The following is a 7083-nucleotide window of genomic DNA, read 5'->3' on the forward strand; positions in this document are numbered from 1 at the left end:
AACACCAACCACAGTTCTGTTGGTAGTGAAATAGTAGTTCATTAATTACCATAACAATGTCTTTATATCGTATAACAGACAGCCTACAACAGGGGTGTCAAACTCATTTTAGTTCAGGGGCCACATTCTTTCCAATATGATCTCAAGTGGGCCAGTGAAAAAAAGTAAAATTATAATGTTTACATCTGCAAAGTTTCCTTAAAAATCTGAATAACATGAACAATTTGAAATGTCTTAAGAAAATCAAGTGGAGTTTTAACAATATCCTGCCTCGGTTTATCATTTACACACATGGATTACAATTACACACAACATTTAGTAACAGGCAGAATATGAGTAAAATTGCATTTACTTAAGACATTTCTGGTTCATATTTACCTCCGCCAAGGAGGTTATGTTTTTGCCGGCGTTGGTTTGTCTATCAGGAAATGTTGATACTGGCACAAGGAAGAAATGATTAAATTTTGGTGGTGGTGGGGGGATGGGGGGGTAGCTCTCTCTTGGTGGAGGTCTGCGCTCACCGAGTGCTTTTCTTGTCTGTCTGTGTGCAAGATAACTCAAAAAATTTTGGATGGATTTGGATGAAAATTTCAGGAAATGTTGATCCTGCCACAAGGAACAAATAATTAAATTTTGGTGATGATCTGCCTTGGCAGAGGTCTGCGCTCTCCGAGTGCTTTTTTAGAAAAGAGAGCTTGGAGAGCGCAGACCTCTGCCAAGGCAGATCAGTGGGCCCCCGTGCCCCCCACCCCCGATCACCACCAAAATTGAATCATTTGTTCCTTGTGCCAGTATCAACATTTCCTGAAATTTTCATCCAAATCCGTCCATAACTTTTTGAGTTATCTTGCACACACGCAGACAGACAATAAACAAACAGACAAAAAACATCGGGGCACTGATCTGCCTTGGCGGAGGTCTGCGCTCTCCGAGTGCTTTTCTAGTTGTTCAGGTTATTCACATTTTTTTATAATTTGGTAATGTGAACATTTTCATGTAATTTTACTGTTTTACACCAAAACAAAGAGACAATTTGTGGGTGTCATTATTTGTGAGGATAATGTTTTACTGGTCTGACCCACTTGAGATCAAATTGGTCTGTATGTGGAACCTGAATTAAAAGGATTTTGAAACCATTTATTGTTAATATCTTCAGTGTAGTTTTTGCATTTCACAAATTCATCCCATGGGCCTGATTGGACCCTTTGGTGGGCTGGTTTTGGCCCCTGGGCCGCATGTTTGGCACCTGTGGCCTACATGACATAGATCCATTGTTTGCAGTTGGTACCTAGTATCATCTCATTATTTTAAACATTGATTCCCATTTCTCACAGTAAAAAACATTCAACACACTTAAATACTAAGCAGCAAATATACTGCACAGTTTTAGCACATTTGGCAATGGTAAGCTTGAATAGACTATCAAAAGACATCTCTATATATTTACAGTTAAGGACACTTAAGTTTACAGTAGTTACACCTACAGTGATGTAACGGTGGTGAGGTATGATGCATGTGAAAAATGATACAGAACTTTAAAATAGATAAAAACCTACACATTACTATTAAAAATTACTGGACCTGTTTTCTCTCATTTCACCCTCTAAAGTGACACAAGAAATCTGCTTACAGTTGAGAACTAAATACAATTGACTTACAAGCTGCTCCTTTATAAGAGACACGTGGTCAGTTTTATAGATTTAATTTATTAATTATTTTGCTCATTTTTTTTACATTCAGATTTTGAGAAAGATTAATACAAAAACAAGATAAGGACAAAACTGGATTTAAGGCAGTAGTTGTGATGCCAACATGGTATTTTTGATTACATAGGATTTTTTAACAGGGTCAATCTATTTTTTTTTTTTTTTTTTTTTTGCTGATACCATTCAGATACGTGCAATTAAATGACGGGATGATCAACATTTTGGGAATTAAGCTAAGCATAACAATTTGCTCTATATTTAAGGATTGGCATTGACAACATATTCTCAGGATGTTGATCTGAGACTGTTTAGTGAAGTCATAATAAAGTATTTAACTATGAAATCATTCATATTTTTGATGTTGTGTCATAATGCACTTAAACCTTAAATCTTAATGCCAGATGTTATATTTGTCTCGGTTGAACACACTGAATCCTTGTGGTATTTTAGGCATGAAAATTAAATACTGAATGGAAAAAGATGCTGGCAGAGTGCCGACCATAGTCTCCATTAGGACAGAAACTATTAAAACTGGTGTATGAAAACCTGCAGCCCCATACGCCCGTTTCCTTTAGAACCAGTAAAAAAAAAAAAATTAAAATTACATAACATGAAGCCCAGGGAAGTGGCACTCCAGTGATAATTTGTTGCACTCTCCTACCACAGTATTAGTAATGTACTTGAGTATGACTTCGGTCCACCTGCATCACTTTCAGCAGCTCATCCTCTCCATGATCAGATCTTCTTGAAGAGGATGTAGGTGAAGAGAACCACAACGCCAGCAGACAGCAGCCCGATCACACACTGGTGGATGGTGATGACGTTTTCCAGGGCGTGGATGCGCTCCTCCATGGCGTTGGTGTGGATGTAGTCATAGATGGAGGCCCCGATGCTCCACACCGCCCACACAGCATCCACCACTGCTTTCATGGTGGGAGAGACCATTGAGAGAGCCGCCTGCAGCCGGGCGCCGGCCGCATTCGCTGCCGATTGGCCCCGCTGCACTAGAGAGGAGGAGAAGAGGGTGACACATGAGAGAGCAATGTGTGGGCAAACTGAGGCCTCCAAAACACAGACTTCAGATAAAACTTACAGCAACAATAAACACAGCATCTGAGCTCTATCTGTGAGAACAGGGACACATTTAATCCAAACAGCTACATATAGAAAGAATCTGATGAAAGATCTTGAAATCCCTCATGAATTTTCCTCTTTCATAGTTTTTTTTTTTTTTTTTTTTTTTTTTAAGTTTTATACTTAACCCATAATGACCCAAACATTTACTGGTGACCAAGCCCATCTACTGATCTAAACTGTTTAATATCTGTTGATCCACTAATCCTATCAATATGTGTAAATAACTGATATAAAATAGAGTTTGTCATCTTTTCATGGTCATCAGATATGACCCATTTGGATGATCAGAGGCCTCATCGTTACCATGGAAACACCATCATCTTCTAAAACATTGATTTACCAGTAAAATTCATGGAGTTTAATAAATGACAGTGGATGGACACACTAGGTTTATGCTCAGTTATTGATATCTTTGCTGAAAAAGTAAGTTTTTCTTCAGTTTTCTCTATTTTGATACAATAAACTTTGAATTAAGTCTCAGTTTTCATGAGCATTTAACTTAAATATAAAAATATAAATATAGGAAAATACATGATTTACAGTGAAAAATGCAACATATAGAGGAAAATGTTTAAAATAAATGGCAATAAATCACTTAAGAAAGGCTGAACGGGGAGAAAAATTCATTTGGGAACTGACACAAAAGTAGCAATGGGTCTTTATGGGTTAAGCACAGTTTATGTTATTAATAATGCTACGAAAGAGTAAATATGATACATATACAGGTAATATGGCACAAATATAACTACTTTTTCTACTGAAATATAATGGTAGAGAAAACCCCCGGATATAAAAAGGGTAACATTTTTTTCGTCTTATCACTACAACATTGAAATGTGTCTTACATATCGTTAGCCTCATAGCATAATTGCCAAAGTTATATTTTATTTCAGGTTGTCACCAATGATGCAAAATGAAGCAGCAGTGTTAGGAGAGTAAAGTCACATAGATATCACATTTTGGCCAAAAATATGACTTTGGCAACTATGCTATGAGGCTAACAATATGCATAAATCAGTACTAAGCATATAGCTGTAGTTTATGCATTTATAGATTTTATTATTTCTAGGTATGTATTTAATAAGAATCAGCATTTTAGAAATAACTGACAACATTTGACGTAGGGCTGCACTATTTTTCTTTTCAGTGTCAGTTATATTTTTGTTATATCAAGTAAACATTTGGTCTATAAAATATAAAAGTATAATCAGAATATGGTCCAATTGTGTTCTCAAAAGCCCACATGATGTTCTTAAATGTGTTATTTTGTCACCATCCAAAGATACTCAGTTTACTGTGACCAAGGAGGAAAGAAACCAGAACATTTTCACGTATAAGTAGATTGAATCTGACCATTTTTACCCCTTATTTCTTAAAAAAAATAAAATAAAATAAAATAACAATAATAATAAAACTCAAACTGATTACATTGATCTGCAAATAAAGAAATAGAGAAACTTTGTAATTGGGTAGCTTTCTGGAGTTAGTACTGAGCCATAATGTGGAATTCTATAAATGGATGACAGAATGGGTTTTAGTCTTCTACTTCAGAACACTGTCATCACATTAGAGCACAGGTGTCAAACATAAGGCCCGGGGGCCAAAACCGGCCCGCCAAAGGTTCTTATCCGGCCCGCGGGATGAATTGGCAAAGTGCAAATTAGGGCAAACTCAAAAATAATATCATAATAACCTATAAATAATGACAGCACCAATTTTTTTCTCTTTGATTTAGTGCAAAAAACATTAAATTCTGAAAATGTTTACGTTAACAAACTATCCTTTAACAATAAAATGTGAATAACCTGAACAAATATGAACAACCTGAAATGTCAAAAGAAAATTAAGTGCCATTTTAACAGTATTTTGCCTGTTACTAAATGTTTTGTACTTTGTAGATCTGATCTGTAATGCACATGTATAAATGATAAGTAAAGGCAAAATATTGATAAAATTGTACTTATATTTCTTTACAAATTTCATTTTTTTCAGGTTATTCACATCCTTTTTGTTTGGATAGTTTGTAAATGTAAATAATGGCATAATTTAATGTCATTTTTTGCACTAAAACCATTTGGAGTTGTCATTATTTATTGGCTACCATGCTATTATTTGACTGGTCCGGCCCACTTCAGATTAAATTGGGCTGAATGTGGCCCCCGGAAGAAAATGAGTTTGACACCCTTGCATTAGAGTATGTTCACTTCTCAGATTCCCTCAAGACTAACATGTATAAATCTATTCCACAAATGTACGTAAACCTGTGTGTATATGCAATAACACATTATAATATATTCTGAAAACATCAACCAACCAAAACTTCTGTCATGTGCTTTCCAAACAGTCAAAAAAGATTTAGCAGATTATCACTCTGAAGCACATAACTTCCAAAAATAGGTATTCAAGTGTGATTATCAAAACAGTTGTTGACTGATCAATTTATCATTACATCTTACATTTTTTCCCAAGTTTTTACTGCATTTATTTGCAGAAAAGGAGGCAAAATTACATCAACTTCAGTGTTATTAGACTTTGAATAATGCAGAGAAATGTTAAGAAAATGACTGGTTTAACTGAGGAAAAGTTAAGAAATCAATATTTGATGAATTAACCACAGTTTCAGTCTTTCATATTACTGTTAGGAGCTTTATTTCTCTCCTGGACCCAAAATGCAAAATGTTTCAACTTTGATGGCATGTGATCATCCATCTTCCTCTTGAGGTTTTCAAAGAGGTTCAGGTCTGGAAATCTGGAGTGGTGTCTTAATATTTTCCAGAGCTGAATGCAATAACTCATTACACCAGCATTAATTTATTTATATGTGTGGAAACTGTTGAAAGATGAGTTTGTTTACTATTAACTGTATTTGTGTTCAGTTTCTCTATTATAATTAATTCCCTGGTTTAGAAACAGAGTTTAATCCATGATTTATGATGTGGTGTGTGTCTTTCTGACTCCCTCAACACATGCTGACCTCATGTCAGTATGACTAAACTTAGTCCTGGACTGATTCACATGAGGTGACATTTGGGTTTGGAAGCGCACATCTGCAAACGCACGACTCTGAAAACGCGGTGCAACAGGACCCGGAGTTTAAGAGAGGACATTTAGGAAGGAAAAGCACAGAATAGGGTTGTAGGCTGCCACAGAAAACACCCGAAAAGGTCGTTTGACGTAGACAGATGAACAACTTACCGACAAGCGTGAGATGTGGAGGTGCCGGCGCAGACAGAGTTTAACATCCGTCCTGTTGTTGTTGCTGCTGAGACAAAGTGGATTGTTTAAGAAAAGCAGGGACGTTCCTGTCAGGCACCAAGTCAGACATTGTTGTCGGCGTTAAGTCATCATTAGCACATGTTTTCCGGTCAAACCTTCCAACATAAAACTATTCCTCAATAACATGACTTGCAATACTTTACAAACACGCACGGATCCAAAGCGAAAACACATGCGCACGGGCCGACGGTGGAATCTAGAAATCACTGTTGGTTGTTTGTTGACTTAACCCTTATTTTGTTGAAGAAGTGGTCAGAGAAAAGGTTTATTTTGAAAAGACAGTGTCCCTATTATTACTGAAGTTTTCTTGTCTTCGCCGGAGCTCAAACAGCTGACTGATGCCACATGAGAGCGCCTCCAAAAGTGGAACATGACCTTATAAAATAGGATAAAATAAAAAAGAATAGAGAATAAATCAAGTGAATAGGCTTTAAAAATGCACAAATCCATCCTCCTCCTGCTGTGTAAACTACACGTGATCATAGTCAGCGGTCTGATTATAAATAAATAAATAAATTAATAAATAAAAAAAATAAGGCTTGTGTTTTAACCCTCTGGTATCCCGTCCACTAAGGCCCTTACTAAGCACCAAGTGTGCCTTTTTTGCACACTTGTGGAATGATGTCAAAAAATTTTTCATACACTTTGTTTTTAATTATTTTAAACTTTTTTCTATTTCATCAACTTGAGCCGTAAATAAAAATACCAAATACTCAATAAGTGTCACATTTTTAACCCTTTAAATACCGTATTTGTAATGTAAACAAACCATTTTTTTTGTGTGGGTGCACAAAAAAAATGAATAAATAAAAAATAAAAAAAAAATAAAAAAAATTCAATATACTACATAAAAAGTGGATCACATATTATGTGATTTTTGCAGCCTGGTATATGTCAATGATTAACTCCAACATTGGTTAATTTGCATTATTATTTTTGGCGCTAGGTCAAATGTTCAAAAATA

At 35.7% G+C, this 7083-nt stretch overlaps 1 long non-coding RNA gene across 1 annotated transcript; it reads right to left on the reverse strand.

Moving 5' to 3' along the window:
- Positions 1–1413: 1413 nt before the first annotated feature.
- LOC115421693 (uncharacterized) lies at positions 1414–6664 on the reverse strand. The gene is made up of 2 exons (XR_003935712.1): positions 6039–6664; positions 1414–2710 (listed from the first exon to the last, which is right to left on the reverse strand). It is a non-coding gene; the product is annotated as an uncharacterized LOC115421693 (long non-coding RNA).
- Between the last annotated feature and the right edge of the window lie 419 nt (positions 6665–7083).

This window comes from Sphaeramia orbicularis, chromosome 1 (genome assembly GCF_902148855.1).
Source record: "Sphaeramia orbicularis chromosome 1, fSphaOr1.1, whole genome shotgun sequence".
In the NCBI taxonomy this organism is placed as follows: Eukaryota; Metazoa; Chordata; class Actinopteri; order Kurtiformes; family Apogonidae; genus Sphaeramia; species Sphaeramia orbicularis.